Consider the following 20,545-nt stretch of genomic DNA (forward strand, 5'->3'; position numbering starts at 1 on the left):
GGCATATATTTGAAAGATCGTAATTTCTAGGTTACTTTAATTAAACATCCTAAAGATACATCTCTTCAGGCAGGTCTATATCATCCCCTAATTGGTCTTCTCTACTAACACTTCACTCCCTTCTGAGACCTCTGGGTCTTTGAAACATCTGCCATATTTGGCAATCTCCCCCTATGTTGGTGACTGGTTCCCCCTCTTTTATGTAGCTACTCTATTTATAAAACCTGGCTGGACCATCAATAAAGCACTTTCTGCCTCTTGTCTCAACCCCGTTCCTCACAGACTATAAGCTCTGGCGAGCAGAGGTAATATTGTAATGTCTGATATTTGTCTTTATTTGTATCCCCAAAATTGTAAAGTGCTGCAGAATCTGTTGGCATTATATAAATAATGATAATATTATTATATAGTTTTCTTAAGTGTTATTATTTTATTAAATTATATTAAACAAAAAGTAAATTGTAAAGGGATATAAACACAGTAAAAACTATTTTCAGAGTAATCCTTCCTCAGAAAGGGGAATCCTAAAATGCAATCTGCTTTATTGGTTCACTCTTGCGCTTTCTTCAAGCCTCAGTTAGCAAGTCACTTGTCACATCAAGTATTACCACTCGGCTTGGTCACCGCAGAAGGAGATTTGCTGCTTGTTGGTCCCAATGCTACAAAAGCATCAGCTGGGTCACTGCTCTCTGCCAGGCTGCTCACATCTACTGTAGATAAACAGAAAGAGAATTGAATTTGTTAACTCAGCAGTCTGCTGGAACTTCAGCCCCTTGAGTAAATGATAAAATGCAGCTAGTATATTTTAAAGACACACTAAAGAGCAGCATAAAAAATAAGGGTAAAAATAAGGTTAAAAGGACAAACAAAACTAAGTAATAAATATCTTTCCCTAGGCACAGGCATTTGCTTTAGTTCTCTGGTGCTTTCAACAAGTAAACAATAGCTAATGCTTGTCTTAATAGTATATTGGATTAATAGGAAAAATGCATAATTCTTCATGTTGTCATGGACTTAGGCATCACCATGTGTTCTCTGGGGAAGCACCAATAGAAAAAGGCTGAGTTACCTTGCTTTAACCCCTTTAGGACCAAGCATTTTTCTGTTTTTACACTTTCGTTTTTTCCTCCTCACCTTTTAAAAATCATAACCCTTTCAATTTTGCACTTAAAAATCCATATGAGGGCTTATTTTTTGCGCCACCAATTCTACTTTGGAATGACATGAGTCATTTTACACAAACATTTATGGCGAAATGGAAAAAAAAATCATTGTGCGACAAAATTGAAGAAAAAACACCATTTTGTAAATTTTGGGGGCTTCTGTTTCTAGGCAGTACATTTTTCAGTAAAAATTACACTTTATCTTTATTCTGTAGGTCCATACGATTAAAATGATACCCTACTTATATAGGTTTGATTTTGTCGCACTTCTGGAAAAAATCATAACTACATGCAGGAAAATTTATACATTTAAAATTGTCCTTTTCTGACCCCTATAACTTTTTTATTTTTCCACGTACAGGGCGGTTTGAGGGCTCATTTTTTGCGCTGTGATCTGAAGTTTTAATCGGTACCATTTTTATTTTGATTGTACTTTTTGATCACTTTCTATTCCTTTTTTTATGGTATGAAAAGTGACCAAAAATACGCTATTTTGGACTTTGGAATTTTTTTGCGTGTACGCCATTGACCGTGCGGTTTAATTAATGATATATTTTTATAGTTCAGACATTTACTCACGGGACGATACTACATATGTTTATTTTTATTATGGTTACATATTTTTAATATGGAATTTGGGAAAAGGGGGGTGATTTAAACTTTTAATAAAGAAGGGGTTAATGTGTGTGTTTTTAAACTTTTTTTAAACTTTTTTTTTTACACTTTTAGTCCCCTTAGGGGACTTTTAGGAGGAATCATTTGATTCCTCATACAGATGAATGGGATTGCATACAATCCCATTCATCTGTGTGCTCTGCGCTCGATTGATAAAGCCTGGTCCTGCCAGGCTTTATCATTCAGAGAGCCGGAGCCGACACAGGAGGAGAGGTAAGCCCTCAGGCTACCTCAGCAGTGGATCGCTCCCCCGCGATCGCGCTGCAGGGGAGCGATCCACCCCACTGGACCACCAGGGACTGTATACAGGCACCTTTAGACGCCGCTGTCAACTTTGACAGCGGCGATCTAAAGGGTTAATAGCTGGCCGCGGCGATCACCGCATGTCGGCTATTAACGCCGGCCCCCAGCTACAGGAATCAGCTGGGGGCTGACCGGTATGACGCGGGCTCGAGTCGGGAGCCCGCGTCATACCCCGGTAACGGCCATTGGACGAGTATAGACGTCCATGGTCGTTATCGGGTTAAAGGGAAACTGACAGCGGCATCCCCAGCACTAACCTACTAGTACAGCTAAAAGTGCGGATGATACTGACTACAAGAGTCTTCTCTTTTTTTCTTTTCTCCTATGTAGCACCATTCCCTAGATATGCCTACAAATCATGTTTCTTTGGTGCACTTAGGGCACATCCTTTTAATACATATTTCTAACTCTACCCTAAAGCATGTAGCCACTACCTGCTGAGATCCTGCACATGTGGGTCGACGGGCTGACTGTGCTGCAGATCTGACCGCGCATGCGTGGGATCTCAGCATGTATTGGCCAAGTACTTCAGGGAAGAATTATGAATATTTATTAAAGGGGTATTGTCCAAGGACCAGTCGGGCAGGTGTAGCAGTGGACAAAGAGGCTGGGAACACCCCAAGTGCACCAAAGGAACTGATTTACATATAACATTTTATGGTCATATCTCAGGAACGGCTCCAAGCAGAAAACAAGGAAATACCTTCGTAATCAGTATTACCTACACTATTAGCCTATATCAGCAGGTTAGTGTTGGTGAAGCTGCTGCCAGTTTCCCTTTAAAGGGGTACTCCGGCCCTAATACATCTTATCCCCTATCCAAAGGATAGGGGATAAGATGTCTGATCACAATGTGTCATTCAGCACCCACCTCCGCTGCGGAGAACTCACAAAGGTGGGTGCTGAATGACAGATTGCGGGGGGCCCCAGCGGCGGGACCCCCGCAATCAGACATCCTATCCCCTATCTTTTGGATAGGGGATAAGATGTATTAGGGCCTGAGTACCCCTTTAATGCAGTGGTCTGAATCTGTCAGTGCATGGTGGAAATTTCAGATTGGGATACAACAGGCCTTTGCTTTAAAACATTTAGATTTTTTTTATCACATATAGAAATATATAAATATATAAATGTACATTGTTTTTTTTAATCTTTAACAATTGTGTGGAAATCTATAACTGTAGTGTAATTTTTGCATTTTTAATGTACTCTCTGTAGTTGTGATGCCTTTGCCAGTCTCATATGCATTCACATGAGTATGCTTCTGATGTTTATCTCCTGCTGGTGTGACATCCTGCATTATAAACATGTGTTCACCCCAGTGTCGGCAGCTATAAATGAAGGCAATGAATGTAAAAGGAGAGAAAAAGTATATGCTGAGCATTTAGCCATTTTTGAATACTTTTCTGTATTTATAAGCTCAGAAAACCCCTTTAATGTAGACTGCATATCTGGGTACCAGATAACATCTGTAAATGTAAAATAAAGTATTTTTGTAATAAACCACCATTGCCTTTTTTTTTCTGTTTTCACTGTCACACTGTCACATTATCAGGCTGATGTTATGCTTAAACATAATTGCAGTATATCAATGTGTACCCTGTGGGGCCTGTTGGTTGGTGGTGGTTGATTGTGCTTTGTTTTATATGTAATTTTGCACTTTTGTAATGGATTTGAATTGTTCTATATTTTACGTTTAGTACACGTTCAGCAGTACATGTTTTGTATGACAGGAAAACAAGGCAACAGCTCCAACCTCAACTCATCAACGTGTACAAAACAAGTTTTTGTTAAATTGCTGTTGCTAAATTTTTTTCATTTCTGGCTGTGAGTAAGGGGTTAACCAATGAACTGCAACCATTCCTATAAATTGCGGAGGTAAAATAAGCTCATTGGGAGCCTTGCTTCTCTATTTGCAAACAGAAGAAGTTGAGTCAGTTGTAAAGTAGGGTGAGGAAAAGAAGAATGTCCTATCTCCCTCTTTCTATAGTTAGGCCTGAAACCAAGGATTGCTTGGGGCTAAATTCATCCTTCTTTACCAGGTGCCGAGAACGTGGCACTGAGACATAGTCAGAGTCCGAATTTAGGAACTACTGCTCTATGTAAGCACATGGAGCGGCTTTACAAGGCCTGGCTGCAACTATCACTGGTCCACCAATATTTGTTGTCTGCTGGTTACAACTACCACTAGTCCACTTCCCCTGCTGTCTGCTGGCTACAAATAGCACTAGTCTACCACCCCTGCTGTCTGCTGGCTACTACTATCACCACCAGTCCAAATTCCTTGCTGGCCACTGGCTTTAGCTACCACTAGTTCAACACTACGAAATTACGAATATTCTTTTTTTTTTTTTCACAGTACACATCACAGTGATTATCCCTCTCTGCTTCCAGCTTGTGTGGTCTAATGAAGGCTCTAATACTACTGTGCGAGAGCGCCGGGCGAAAATTTGCATATGCGAATATTCGCGAATATTGATCCTTCCCTTCTGCTGTTTCTATCAAGTTACACTGCTATACTTGCTATGAAGTTCATACATTTTCACATATGCAAATTTTTGCATATGTGAATTTTCGCATATGTGAAAAAAAGTGAATATTACGAATATGCGAATTTAGCGAATATATGACGAATATTCGTCCATATATTCTCGAAATATCGTGAATCTGAATATGGCCTATGCCGCTCAACACTATTCCTGGATAACTCCTTTAAGCACCATGTACTTAGTCAGTGTTGAGACTGTCGCCAAGTTGAGACGGTGGGTTTGGTTCAGCTCAGGGCTGCACTGTCACCCTACTAATAACATTATCTAAACAAAAATTAACAAACAATGAAAAGTTTTTTTTTGTTTTTTTTCTTTTGGGGGGGGGGGGGGGGAGCAACTGCAACAAATCAGCCAGATATCTTATCCTAGTTCAAAATCAAATAAATATATAAATTGGAAAATAAATACAGTATCACAGGGACTTTGCAGTTACTGAGTGTTGTTACTATATTGGCACTCATTTTTAATGAAAAATGAATAAATATTTACAATTGTTATCTGTTAGTATTGAACTTATGCTACTGTAGCTCTCATTTGGCAACAAATCTATTTAAAATAAGTAACTATTGGAATTATACTAAATGTGTCATTTTTTTGTCATAAAGCAAATATAATAAAATGAAAAGTTGGGAAGTTAAAGGAGTTCTTTAGTGAGAGATAACTTATCTTCTATCCAAAGAAAAGGGGATAAGTTATAGATTGCAGGGGGTCTGACTGCTGGGACTCTCCGCAATCTCCTTTACGGGGCCCAGCAGTCTGCTTGAAGGGGGTGTGCCGACCCGGAGGGCCGGAGGCCGACATATCCCTTCAATGTATCCCATAGAGATACATGGAGGGGGTGTTGGCCACAGCTTCCTTTTGGGTCGGAATGATCTCTTCCAGCAGACTGCTGGGGCCCCATTTAGGAGGATAGGGTATAAGTCATTTTTCACTGCACTACTCCTTTAATTTTTGTTGAAGATAAACTGCATATACCATCAAACACTTTTTGTATATCAAATAAAAGAAATAGGTCTCGAGCTTACCATACAGATTATAGACAAGTGATTTAGACTATTTTTCTGCTGAAGTTGTCATTGTCCACTACTGTCGTTTGAAAGTCATTCATTCCTGACAAACTGTCTAAAACAACAACCTTTAAAGACTAACTGTGAACAAGTCACTCAGAAAACAGCTTTCTGAAAGCCATAATGTATTGCCAGCAAAACTGGACAAATTAGGACTCAAGGCAACACATTTTTAAACAAAATGATTGAAACCCCATCTGGGTCAGAGGCCTCCAGGGTTTTGAGTGCCACAGCCTGAATCATGCTGTACTATTCATTCAGGCTATCTGTAGTCTCTCATCAATATTGTTTGTCAGGTGGGTCAGGTCACCACATGACAACCATATTGAATATTTCATGAGGTCCTACAACATTCAAACTGTGTACATATGTAGAAATCATATTTTCATCGCCACTATGTTTTGTTTTTTGACACCCGTTCAATTCCTGTTATCTCTGGCAGCCCTTAAAGAGAGCAGTGTTACTTGGTATTAATAACTTTGGTGGAAGAAAAGGGAATTGGTCTAGGATACAATATGTAATGTCGTACGGGGTAATGTGTTATTAACCTTTTCGTGATGCCAGGGCGTGGTTGACCTATACACCACCCGAAGTTGGCCAGCTTCACCTGTGCCAGGCACGGGGCAAATATTGACTCCGACGCAAGGTTACAGTTAACTGGCTTGCTTTACTGAGGTTGGAAAGATGGTACAATCCATTACATCTCAGATAAGCATGAAGGAGTTGCAGGGTGAACTTAGGGAAGCTTATCGGCTTGATGGGACTTATAGTTTATTGTGCTGTATATGACTGACTTGACTTGTGTTGCAGCCCACACTATTCTGGAGTTACTTGGACTGGACTAACTTGCTTGACTTGAACTGAATTTTATCCCCAAGACTGTAGGCTCAGATCAACCTCACAGACTTCACTCACAAAACTGTACCTCAGCATCAGACTCTTCTAAACTCTGAACTCTGGCTACAGTATATAAGGGAGAGAATTTGGAGCCTTCCGATTGGGCAGATAAGTCACATGTTCACCTCTTAACAACAAGGTCCTTGACAACAGGTTTCTTAAGGTAACAAGTACATAGAAAATACAATACATACATTAACCCTTACATTATATAGTGCATTATGGAGAGTTCTGAGGCGAGTGGACCCAAGACAGACATTGAAGGAGCATCTGCTACACAGGATGGGCAGGAGTACGGAAGAACACGTGATTCTGTACTTGGTCACCACAAACTTCCCCACTAGAGTAAAGCCGTCCTCAGCGTAACATCCTAGAGGGTAGATGTAATGAAATGGCCTATTGGGCCTTGGTTAGAACAAACAAAATAGTTCCTGGGGCATTAGTGAAAACATCATGCACAGGGCTATATACATTTTCCTGGGGCATTGGTCAGAATGGGGGTTGTAATTCACAGAGTTGTAAACAGTTGTAAGAGTTCATGTGGCATTTTTACAAATGTCTTCACATACTCCAATTAGGTGTAACAAAGTCTAAAGGACAGTAATGGTTATTGTAACGGTTTGTTGTGATGGGTCATATGTACCTTTGTACCAACACTTAACCCTGATTGTACTAATATTTAAAACTTATAAACATTTGTGGATACTGACAATAACATACACATACATATATGAAACCATATACACATTAGACATATTTAGGATCAGGCTGCCAGAGGCTTTCTACCCAGATGTCTGTGCTACGGGCCCATCGGCTTTCTGCTACTTCTCCCTGAAACATATATATTTTTTTAGTATTTAGAGGTACGGACAACAATGACCTCCGCTTAACCTCTTGGGGATGCAGGGCGTATGCATGCGCCCTGCATCCCCGATCCTTAAGGACTCAGGGTGTGCCTGTTCGCCCTCGTCCAGTATAACAGGTTTAAACCGTTCTCACCAGCTGAGAACAGGTTAAACCCCGTGGGTCCCGGTTGCTACCGGCCCAGCTGATTACAGGCATTAACCCTTTAGACGCCATGATCAAAATTGATAGAGCTGTCTAAAGTGAAAGTAAAAGAATCCCGGCAGCTCAGCGGAGCTGATTGGCACTATCGTGTCAAAATCGTGACGTCCCGATTAGCTTACCGGACGATGGGAGGGTCCTCACCTGCCTCTCCGTTGTCTGATCGGTGATCTATTACTCCATGCCTCTTCTTCCTCATTTCCACAACTAAAGCAGCCACTCGGGCCTCTTGTTCAGCTCTCGCCGACAGGGTTGCTGGAACTGGGGGATGCCCCTTTCTGGGTATGGGCAGGAGGTGCTGATGCATGTATTGGATAATTTACGGCTCATTGCTGAATACCCAATGGGGTAGTGGGGGTGGCTGAGGCCGTGGCATGGGCTCCAGGACCTGAGGTGCAGACTGGAGGGCCTGGGATGCGGACTCTGGACTGGACAGGGTAGAGGGAGTAGAAAAAACGGCTTCCACCAGGGTACTCACATCAGACTCCTCCGTGGGGATTTTTGCCCAGGATCCTCAGGTCCGGTGATGCGGTGAGAGCCTCACAGGCAATGATTCCCTCAATGAGACTGGTGTTCTGGCCTCTGCGGTAGCTGTCCATTGGTCGGCGCTCTCCTGCAGGGAGACATGCAGGCATCGGTCCTCCAGGGAGAGCGTCTGTAGCCGCTTTGCTAACTCTTGAAAAACGTGGGCAGCTGCTGCTGCTGCAATTTCACAGGTGCTGGGCGCCATCTTGGGACTCATTGGACTTGTGGCTTCTAGTGCCTCCGCCATGTTACTTCTCTTGAGAACTTCCGGTGGTCTGAAGAGGTCCTGCTGCACTCCGCTCTTTATGCTGGTCTTCGGCAAGATGGCTGCCGGACAGAAACACGTGAGCAGTGCACCCTCTTCAGCCACCCCCTGGGCAACAGTGGGTAAGCACTTTAGGTTCCACCTTGGATTCGGCACGGAGTCCTGGCTTCCACGCCCAGGGGCAGGATGCAGACTTTCGCGGGCATTCATCGCAGGCTTTTGTCTGGCTTCTTTAACCCTTTCAGGTACCGGACACTTTTAATAACGCAACATGTCTTCTTTGCACATGACAGACACAGACTTTGTTCTTTCACAGTGGCAGACAAACTTTTCTCCTCCACCCTTATTTCACAAGTGCCTCTTTGCATAAGGGTATTCACAGACAAGCTCCTGTACAATACTGGCACAATTTCGGTCACACGGATGTGCGTTTTTCTGCAATATGGACACAGTTCAGACTGGGGGGAAGGTTTCTTGCATAAGGCACACACCCATATCCTGTTTGTAGGATGCCAAGATAGACATTAAAGCAGCATCTGCCACACAGAATGGGCAGGAGTACAGAAAAACCCATGATTCTGTACTGGGTCACCACAAATACATTTGTTTACAGGTTGGCATGAGGTGTTTTCCTGGCCTCATCCTTGTGTCATGACTCAAATATTACTACTTTACCCTTGTATATATATATATTTACAGTGAACAGAATTGCAGAGATGTAGCTGCTATCTGGTACAATAATTGCTTTATTAACCCCTTAAGGACTTAGAGTTTTTCAGTTTTTGCACTTTCGTTTTTTCCTCCACACCTTTTAAAAACCATATCCCTTTCAATTTTGCACCTAAAAATCCATATGAGAGATTATTTTTTGTGCCACCAATTCTACTTTGTAATGACATCAGTCATTTTACTCAAAAAATTCGGACATTTCCGCACGCGCAAATGTTTTTATTTACACAGTTTTTTTGTTTTGTTTTTTTATGGGAAAAGGGGGGGATTCAAACTTTTATTAGGAAAGGAGTTAAATGATCTTTTTTTTTTTTTTTTTTAAATGTTATAGCCCCTATAGGTACACCCTGCATCCTTAAGGGGTTAAGTAAAATGTGCAATATTATAAAATATTTAAGATGTGCCTAAGTCTCTGAGCAGGGCCCTTGCTACAGAGATGGTACACTAGGTCATGTGATATGGTAAAGCAGTATGGTAAAAGCAGTTCGTGCATAAAATAGTAATAATAGCCAATAATGTGACTATGTAGATGTAAAATTGCCACATTGTAGCAATAAGAAAAATAGATGAAGCGCAGTTAATAATCAAGATGATATGTCAAAGGAAATAGTATGATAGAACAGTTAGTATATTTAAATCAGGTTAAGGGATTGTAAACAGGTTGTCACCGTCACTGATGTAAAGTACTTGTGATCTTCTTATGAACTGTCCCGTCTGTTGCAGGGGTATTTGTCCTCCTGGCATATAGCATCCCGTTTGATCGTAAGATCGCGGAGCAAGGATGTATATAGCACTGGCGGCAGCCACGTCCTCGTGTAGTAGAAAAAGCTTTCTGAGCACATAACTTGCTCCACTAACTTGACCACTACTCAGCAAGTTATGCGCTCAGAAAGCTTTTTCTACTGCACGAGGACGTGGCTGCCGCCAGTGCTGTATACATCCCCACTCCCGCGATCTTACACCCTTGCAGCAATGACCTACCTACCAGGAGCCAGACACAGTTCCTAGCCATCCATCCACCGGTCCAATGGGATACCACCTGCCAGGAGGACAAATACTCCTGCAACAGACAGGACAGTTCATAAGAAGATTGCAGGTACTTTTGCAATCAGGCCGGGTGCGCTGTGAGCATCAGTGCCCGTGCCAACCTGGTTTCCGTTATCCCTTAACCTGATTTGAATATACTAACTGTTCTATCATACTATTTCCTTGGACATGCAATCTTGATTATTAACAGCGCTGTAACTATTTTTCTTAATACTACAAGGTGGCAATTTTACATCTACATAGTAACATTATTGGCTATCATTACTATTTTATGCAAGAACTGCTTTTACCATATTGCTTTTTATCATATCACCTAGTGTACCGTTTCTGTAGCAAGGGCCCTGCTCAGTGACTTAGGCACATCTTAAATATTTTATTAGTCTGTCAAAATTGGTGGGACGGCACCACTGAGTAGCGTTCCAATAGTACTGAGCAGGTGGAGGGCAATACGTAGCGGTGAAACAGATACTCGACCTTAATAGTGAGTCAGCGGAGGTGCAAGGACGTGATATAGGGATAGACTAAGTATATTTACTGCTACTTAGTATATTTACTGGTTTAAATATTTAATTATATTGCATATTTTACTTAATAAAGCAATTATTGTACCAGATACCAGCTACATCTCTGCACTTCTATTTACTGTAAATATATATCCACACTTAACATTTGCAAACTGTGTGATTTTTTTCCTGCTTCATTGGTACCACGGGTACAGTGCATCTCAGTGCCTTGCCTCAGTTTGTTAATCCTTTTTAGTGTGTAGCCTCCCAACCATTTCTCATTTGTTTCTGCATCTTATTTGGAAAACGTTTTAGCTGTCTGACTTATATCTGGCTATAAACATGTTTTTAATAGAGATAAGCGAGCCGAATCTGACGAACCCAGATTCAAACTGAACTTTAGGATTTTTCAGGCCCTGCGAACTACCGAGATGTTACCGGTTCAGCTCGTGCAAGCTGGTAAATAGCACGAAAAACGGTGAAAGCATTTTTATGGGCGGCCGGAAGAAGCAGGGCGGGCAGGGGGTAGAAGTGAGATGACATAGGGAAAGCAGCAGATTACATATAACCTAGCTCTATCATATGATTGGCTGCTTTCATGTGTCAGTCAGCACAAAGGCCAATAGGATGCAGCAAGGGACACCGATAAAAGGCCAGTGACATCATCCACAGTGTTCAGAGCGACAAAGCAACTGAAGAGAGCAGGAGAGGCAGTAATAGGGACAGCTAGTGTTTAAAAAGAGAGAGATACAGATTAGAAAGAGAGAGAAAATAGGGACAGTTAGTGATTAGAAAGCTAGAGATACAGATTATAAATAGACCTTGGGGAAGATATAAAAAAAACTGCAGTACTTTCTGTTTCAGGGATATTATTCATGTTTTTTTTTTTTTTTTTTTTTAAATCTCCTAACATTTTCAAAAGTCTATTTTGCTGCTTTGAATATGTGAAAATTAAGTACGAGTTCATTTCTGTGTCACTTTTGTTTTTTTGCACCAAAATTGACAATTTTGGAGCCCCCAATTAATTTTTTTGCTGCCATCTTAAATTTTTGGTCCCAAAATTGCAGATTTTACCTCCAAATTTTGAATCATGGAGTATTCTTGTGGAAGCATCTCACATGACATTCCATGATTACTAGTGCCCATACAAGACTTAGAATATCTGATGAAAACTTTTTTGCGCCAAAATTTTGGAGCGAAACGCTAAATATTTGATATGAAGAGTTTTGTTTTTGACCCCCTTGTGTGTGTGAACAGGATTCAATTCCCATGCAAGAAACCTGTACATGAAAATAGTTTAACCACTTAATGACCACAGACATAAATGTACATCCTGGTGCGGAGGTACTTCACGCACTAGGATGTACATTTATGTCCTGTACATGACCTTGAGCATCAGAGCGGTGCTCACGTTATGCACTGCTATCAGCCCCCGGTATTGGCGGACATCAGCAATCGCGCTGATGTCCGCCATTATCCCCTCAGATGATGTAATCAATACAGATCACGGCATCTGCGCCAATGTGCACATTTAAATTGATGATAGTATTGCCAGCGCTTGTAGATGCAAGTTTGTGCAACAACAATCCTAGCCTAGTCATGGTATTCATCAAAGAAGATGCCTACTCAGCTGATGTCCCTTGCTGAGGAGACAACCTGTGTAATACCGTGTAGGACCTGTGCCTGGACTTGTTTGGAACAAAACATGTTTTATTGAAGATCTACCCCTAAAATTCCTACAGTTTTTTCCTACAGTTAAATGCGATACGTTTTCCAATATGTTTGACTCCATTAAGAAGCCTTAAAGGGGTATTCCAGGATTATTATTTTTTATTTGACTATGCTACATGGGGTTGTAAAGTTAGTGTAGTTCATAATATAGTGTCTGTACCTGTGTGTGATGGTTTTCTCACAATTCTTCTGTGATTTTCCCCCCAATATTTATTTTTAACAGCATACAAAATGACTGTTGTCTCAGATTTTTCCCAGGTTGCAATGCGACCGAGACCTTACTCACTAGTTAGCTGATGAGAGGGAGCCTGTTTTCTTTAAAGGGTGGAGGGATCGCTTTGTGGGAGAGAGATCAATCTGCAACTAATGCAACAGCTGTAGGCACCCTGATTGAAAACCACAGGTCTTTTGATATGATGCAGCTCTTTTATCTTTCAATGGGTGGGGTGGCTGATGTGTGGGAGGGAGGAAAATGAAATTATGGCATTTGTAGTCAAAAAAGAAAAATCCAACAGGAAATACCAGTTCACAAAAAGCTAGCCACAGTGTTATGGTAATCTCACAACATAGCCATTTAGCCCCAAGACAAGTGCAGATCCTTCCTAAGCATGTCCATTACTGCCTGCCAGGTACATACTCAAATCACCTTATGGTGGACAACCCCTTTAACTCATGACTGGGAATTTAATTAGCCAAGCAAGGTGGTTCCCAATAAGGGAAAGTTACCCATTTATAGACATCTGTTTAGGGATTGTTGGCCCTTGTCAGTACAGAGCAAGATGCTGGCTGGCTGCAGTTTATCGTTGGGACCAAAATGATAATGTTGCTCATTGAAAAATGTGGCATTAAGGCATTTTCTTCCAAACTACATGCCCATGTTATTCTTTCATGTTGTAGCTTTCAAATTGAATTGACATCCCACAGATTTCTTGCAGAAATTGTCCAGTTTTTGCTAAACAGACAGTATTCAGATTAGTTGAACTGCAACAAATTAACAATTTCTGCAATAAATTTGCAACATGTGAATCTACTTCAGGCAGGAGAGGTGATTGTCATTGTCATTTGAGCTACTGTTTCCTTATTTCATTTTTCACCCATATCAAGCAGCATTTATTTATAAACTCATATGCTTACTATGACTTGATCAATAACATGAAAAGAGTGGATAACTAATTCTTTTTTATAATACATAGGCTAAGCATCTTAATTTTTTTTTTTTATTAATACCAAATACCAGCTTTCATTTTTTAATCTCTTTGCTAAACTAGACAGAACAAGCATGGTCAACAGGTGGCCACACGTAGAAGCCAACAGTGTTAATGTGATGATTGATGAAAGCTGGATCATTTTCATAAGAGCCAAATGCTTTGAGCTCAGGAACACCGCCATGTTTTGCTGAATTTTTTTTTTTACTGGATCACTTTCTGCAATGGGGCTCTGCATTTCCCTGTAATATGTATTTTTTTTTAATTTTTTTATACAGATTAGCATAATAAACATCTTAATATTAATACTAATAATAATAATCCTATAATCCTTAACTGCAAAATTGTACTTCTAGTCTTGCTAAAGCCAACCTCCATTGGCCCTCACTTTTCCAGTGTTTACATTCTGTTACAATGATGTTTCATCAATAAGAGTCACTGGTCATGTGACCACAGCAGAAAAAAAGGACATTACACCTTTAAAGCTGTGTTCACATCAGCGTTGTTCTATTCCCTTATGAATGACCTCAGTTATGTGTTAATTATGGACATTTCATAATGTTAACGGAAGTAAAATGGTAAAAGATTTTGTAAAACTTGCATATAAAATGCAAGTGGTCTGTTAAAGTAAGCGCTGGCCTAAGAAACAGCTGTCACACCTTCTTGCTGAACGCTCCGGCGCACATGCCTGTCGCCCTGAGGAAGCTGCAATTTGTACTTTACCCACTCCATGAAGCTTATGCAATAAAGACGATCTGCATATGATGGTCATGGTGAGTGCTATCCTTGCTTTCTTTATGCATGTCTTGCATATAAAATAATGAACCATCAACAAGCCATTAAAACATCCGTTTATCTCTGTTAATGTCCGTTATTTTATAACCAGTAATTTTTTTCCTGAACATGCTCAGTAGGAATAACGGATATAAATAACGGAGGATACTTCCATCACCATGGACTTCAATGTTTAATTACTAATGTATGTTAGAATATCCGTTTTTTACGACAGAAAAAAAATATTGCATGCCCGGTATTTTTCTCCATTATAAATAACTAAAATGAAGCACAACTGATGTTAACCGAGTACAACAGAGATTTCAAAAAGCCCATAGGAATGAATGGGATCCGTTACCCTCATTTTAATTTCTGTTTCTCTATTTCTCTAACAGAATGGAGTAACGGCAATGAAAAACGCTAATGTGAAACCAGTCTAAGATCAAAAGATCACAGCAGCTGGGGTGTTTTATCATATTGTCATTCTTGGAAGAATATAAACTAGAATGTAAATTAAAAAATAATGGACTCCCAATGGGACTCCTTATGGCCCAAGTTCTGTTTTCCTCCTTGTATATTTATACATCAAAACTGATTCATTCACTATGATGGGCATTAACTAATCTTTTACTATGTAGTCTGGTTTTTACCCTGTTTTTTTTCTACTTCATTTTTGACTATGTGCGACAAATTTACTAAATTGTTGCACGGCATTAATAAATTTGGCACACATTGGCAAAAGTGGGAAATTTACTTCATGTAGTAGAAAAAATAGTCTGTTCCTTTTTCCTGCTGTCTGAATAGGTTTGGCTTCTAGGTTTCCTTCTGGATCTTTTGTTTTTGAGTTTTTTTTTAGCTTTTTCACCACATCTAAATAATTCAATAACTACAGTGGTCCCTCAAGTTACAATATTAATTGGTTCCAGGACAACCATTGTAAGTTGAAACCATTGTATGTTGAGACCAGAACTCTATGGAAACATGGTAATTGGTTCTAAAGGCACCAAAATGTCATCCAAAATAGGAAAAAGTGACAAAGAAAAATAAGTAGATAACTGATATAGATAAAGCAAATCCTTACATATAAAAGTAAGAAAGATCTGCTGGGAGCTGTAATCACTGTCTATGTCAGTGTTTCCCAAGCAGGGAGCCTCCAGCTGTTGCAAAACTATAACTCCCAGCATGCCTAGACAGCCAAAGGCTGCCCGGGCATGCTGGTAGTTGTAGTTTTGCAAAAGATGGGGCCACCCTGCTTGGGAAACACTGGTCTATGTAGAGGACAGGAGCGTCTTCAGGGGTCCTGTACAGTACAGGCAATGTCCCAAACAAGTAATGGAGTCGCCCTCACCTGGTGTCCAAAAGAGCAGCTAACCCTGATACAGGTAGTGTACAGAACATGTAATACCAGACACCAGTCAGTGCATACACTTCAGTAATACAGGGGTTTTACCAGTGAATGCCCATTTTGATTGGTTGGTTCTTCCAGCCATTGACACGTTTCACAGATCTGGACTGTCTGTATATTGTATGTTGAGTCTGGTTTCAACTTACGATGGTCCAGAAAAGACCATTGTATGTTGAAACTATTGTATGTTGAGGCCATTGTAAGTTGAGGGATCACTGTAAATTGTAGTCATGGCTCAGAAGTGGTAAACAGCGTTTAGTGTGTGTGTGTTTGTGTGTCTATTACATTTTTTTTAACACAGTTTTTTTCTCCCTAAATGTACTTACACTTTTTTTTTTTGGTTACTTCTTCTACAGATCTGTGTATCCTGTGGACTCCTTCAGATTCGGTGGACTACTTCGACGACCAGCGTTTTTCTTTGCTTGATGTTAATAAAATGGTTAACGAGGGCTTGTGGGGGAGTGTTTTTCTGTAATAATTTTTTTTATTTTACTTTACTAGACAGGCTTAGTAGTGGAAGCTGTCTTATAGACGGAGTCCATTACTAAGCCGGGCTTAGCGTTAGCCACAAAAACAGCTAGCGCTAACCCCCAATTATTACCCCGGTACCCAACACCACAGGGGTGCTGGGAAGAGCTGGTACCAACAGGCCCGGAGCGTCAAAAATGGCGCTCCTGGGCCTAGGCGGTAACAGGCTGGCGTTATTTAGGTTGGGGAGGGCCAGTAACAATGGTCCTCGCCCACCCTGGTAACGTCAGGCTGTTACTGTTTGGTTGGTATTTGGCTGAGAATAAAAATAGGGGGACCCTATGCGTTTTTTAAAATATATTTAATTATTTATTTAAAAAAAAACGCATAGGGTCCCCCCTATTTTCATTCTCAGCCAAATACCACCCAAACAGTAACAGCCTGACGTTCCCAGGGTGGGCGAGGACCATTGTTACTGGCCCTCCCCAGCCTAAATAACACAAGCCTGTTACCGCCTAGGCCCAGGAGCGCCATTTTTGACGCTCCAGGCCTGTTGGTACCGGCTCTTCCCGGCACCCCTGTGGCGTTGGGTACCGGGGTAATAATAGGGGGTTAGTAATGGACTCCGTCAATAAGACAGCTTCCACTACTAAGCCTGTCTAGTAAGGTAAGGAAAAAACACAACAGGTTTTAAAAAAAATTTATTACAAAAAACACTCCCTCACAAGCCCTCGTTAACCATTTTATTAAAATCAAACAAAGAAAAACGCTGGTCATCGAAGTAGTCCACCGAATCCGAAGGAGTCCACAGGATACACGGATCTGAAATGAGGAAAAAAAAAAAAAATAGGTTAGTACATTTATTATCACCTGCTCACACATCTCCCGCCCCGCACGACTACAACTGCCAGCATGCCCTTACAGTAAGGACATGCTGGGAGTTGTAGTTGTGTGGTGCAGGAGATGTGTGGGCAAGTGACAAGCTTGTCCCCTGCCCCCAGCTGCAGGACTACAACTCCCAGCATGCCCTTACAGTAAGGTGGGGCGTAGGCCGGGCACAGTGTTTCCCAACCTGGGACTTGTAGTTTTGCAACATCTGGAGGCACCCTGGTTGGGAAACACTGTTTTAGGCCAGTGTTTCCCAACCAGGGTGCCTCCAGCTGTTGCAAAACTACAACTCCCAGCATGCCTGGACAGCCAAAGGGTGTCCAGGCATGCTGGGAGTTGTAGTCTTGCAACATTTGGAGGCACCCTGGTTGGGAAGCTTGGGCAACTTACCGGCTTCCGTAGGATCCAGCGCTGCACGACACTGCCACGCGACACTGCCGCGCGACGATCTCCGTCAGCGATCGTCGCTGGAGCCTCGGAAGGGTAAGTGAACGTTTTCGCCGGTCCCCTTCAGCTGTTTAGTTTTGCAACAGCTGGAGGACTACAGTTTACAGACCACACACCAGTGGTCTGCAAACTGTGGCCCTCCAGCTGTTGCAAAACTACAACACCCAGCATGCCCTGACAGCCAAAGCCTTTGGCTCTCAGGGCAGGAGCCCGGGCTGAGATTACAGTGCAGCCGCCCGGGCTCCTCATACAGACCTACACCCCCCTCCCTCCCTTCCCCATAGGTATATGCAGGCCTACACCCCCCCCCCTCCTTAGGTATATGCAGGGTTAAAAAGAAATAAAAAAGGATGCTCACCTGATGTCCCACGCAGTGATCTCCTCAGCTGCAGGGCCGCGTCTTCTCCCCTCCACAGTACAGGCGCTGATGAGTGACGTCACCGGCGCCTGTACTGCGTGCTGCGTGGGGGCGGAGGTAACGTCTCCTCTGTGTAGCTGCAGATGCGGCTCACAAAGAGGAGACGCCTTCTCCTGTATGTGCGTGTATCGCGCATACAGGAGAAGGCACCGCTGTCTGCTGGGGATCTGGGACGAGTGTCCCGAATCCTCAGTAGTGGTGGCGGCGGGTAAGTCCGCCCCTGGCACCCCCCTTGTTAGTGGCACCTGGGGCGGGGTGCCAGCCCGCCCCCCCGCCCCCCCCCCTTGGTACGCCACTGCACTGCCATACTCCCTTTCCCCACCTGACTAGTGATGTAGTGTCTGGGGCCGCACTGCAACCTGGGAAAAGCCAGAAACAAAACTAATTTTGTATGCTACAAAATATGAACATTGGGGCAAAGATCACATAAGAATTGCAAGACCAGCCAACAAACACAGGTACAGACACTATATTATAAACTACGCTAATTTAACAGCCCCTGAAGTAAAATAAAAAATAAAAATACCCCCTTAATTTAGGATTCTGGTCTGGAATGTGGTAATTTAGGGGTATGGAGTCGTAAATAATTTTGGCTCTGGTTTGGGGTCTGATAAACGTAGGGTTCTGTTCTAGAATCTGATTACTTAGGGAATCTGGAATGGTCTTGGGTCAGACTTGGTTTAGGGATCTGATCTGGGATTTGATTCATTTTAGGAGTCTGTGGATTGCTGAGGAAGTCTTTTATAGGATCTAAGTAATATAAGGGGTTTAGCCTGGGTCCACAATTTAGGATTCTGGTCTGGGATCCGAATACAATTAGGAGGACTGGTCTGGGGTCTGAATAACTGAGAGGTTTTCACAAATATAGAGCATGTGGTCTTATAGAGGGACATTTATCAATGTTTGCTTATGTATTCTTTTTTTTAGTAATTTTTTCTTTACTTTTTTTTTGCTTATGTGCGACTTATTTATCAACTGCTTTCAGCCTGTTGATAATTTTCTTTCACGTAAGCAATTTTTCCTTTTTTACTTTGGTAGTAGCTTTTTCTGCTCCATGTTTGAGCTGGAGTAAATTTAGTCAATTTTTAACGCTGTTGCGACTTTTTTTTGCGCAGTTGCGACTGTCGCAGTTAATAAATACCTGACTACCCGTAGTCCATTTTAAAATTATTACTACATAGTAAATTTTAGGAAAACTTGCTTTTCTCGCTTTCCAGTCAAAATGTCGCACGAAAAAGCGTGTAGTCGCAGTTGCGACAATTTTGCGACAATTATAGTAAAGAAAACCTGACTAAACCCCTTGATAAATGTCCATAAAAGGGTCCTGTTGTAGGGTTTGATTTAATTGGGTAATTTGGTCTGTGATCTGAATTTTGTTTGTTATTGAGAGTAGGAATAAGCTGCAGTTAGGGATCAAAGTTGACTGAGCGGAAAAATTATGAGTAGTCAGAATAGTGGTCTTGGCTGTATGGAGAAGAAAATGAGAATAAATATCTTCAATAGCAGAAGAAATCACCAGTGAAACATTGGATGTAATTGTGTATTCTGCCTGTGACTGCATCTGATCATAACTATATCATCTTCTATAGTTGGTCTTCAGTGTAAGGATATTCTGCAGACCACCTATGCACAACTGGTATCTGACCACTTATGGTCACTATACAGCAGTATTATAGGCTATATAGGTTTATGTCTAGTGAAAGTACACAAAGCATACACCTGTACCAGACTGAAAGAACGAATATAGGCCATTATTAATTGTTTTCTTGTGTTGATGGCGTGGTTTAGGTATCTTAAAGGAACGTGTCAACCAGTTTTATTCTGCCCTCTCTGAGCTGTTGAATGACAGATTTCTCCCAATGCACATTCATAGAAAGAAACCTGTCTATCAGCAGCGGGAGCGCTCACATCTCATGAATAGATTGGACCCCTGCCTCACAGTGCTGGAATCGAGCTGCTGCAATTGAATTGTGAGTTCAACAAAATTACATTATAGACACAATGGGCACAGTCATGGAAAAAAATTGATGTAAAAAATTTGATCAGACCCTGATCAATCATGAGATCAATTTTCTCCAGGCTCTGTGTCAGGTTACCAAGATGGACTTATAATGCAAGGCTATGGGGTCGTCCTGGACTCAAAGACACAGAGAGAAGTGCTCAGTAGTGCTTTTCTCTTCCTGCTCATTCTTGTCATCGATCAGGGTCTGAACGCTTAAACCCCAACCAATAAAACCTGAGCAATATAATGGAACTGATGGGTTCCTTTAACCCCTTAAGGATGCAGCCCTTTTTCACCTTAAGGACTGAGCCCTTTTTCGCAATTCTGAAAAATCCCAAAATTTCATGAAAATTTTGAAAATGTTGCATTTTTCTAATTTTGAAGCTCTCTACTTGTAAGGAAAATAGATATTCCCAATC

General features: G+C 41.6%; 1 long non-coding RNA gene across 1 annotated transcript in view; it reads right to left on the reverse strand.

Moving 5' to 3' along the window:
- Window positions 1-472: 472 nt before the first annotated feature.
- The window catches only part of LOC130361686 (uncharacterized), a 121,126-nt gene continuing 101,053 nt past the window's right edge, over window positions 473-20,545 (reverse strand). The window contains exon 4 of the long non-coding RNA XR_008891110.1: window positions 473-710. This is a non-coding gene — a long non-coding RNA (uncharacterized LOC130361686). The remainder of the gene's footprint in view (window positions 711-20,545) is intronic.

This window comes from Hyla sarda, chromosome 3 (assembly GCF_029499605.1).
Source record: "Hyla sarda isolate aHylSar1 chromosome 3, aHylSar1.hap1, whole genome shotgun sequence".
Classification (NCBI taxonomy): domain Eukaryota; kingdom Metazoa; phylum Chordata; class Amphibia; order Anura; family Hylidae; genus Hyla; species Hyla sarda.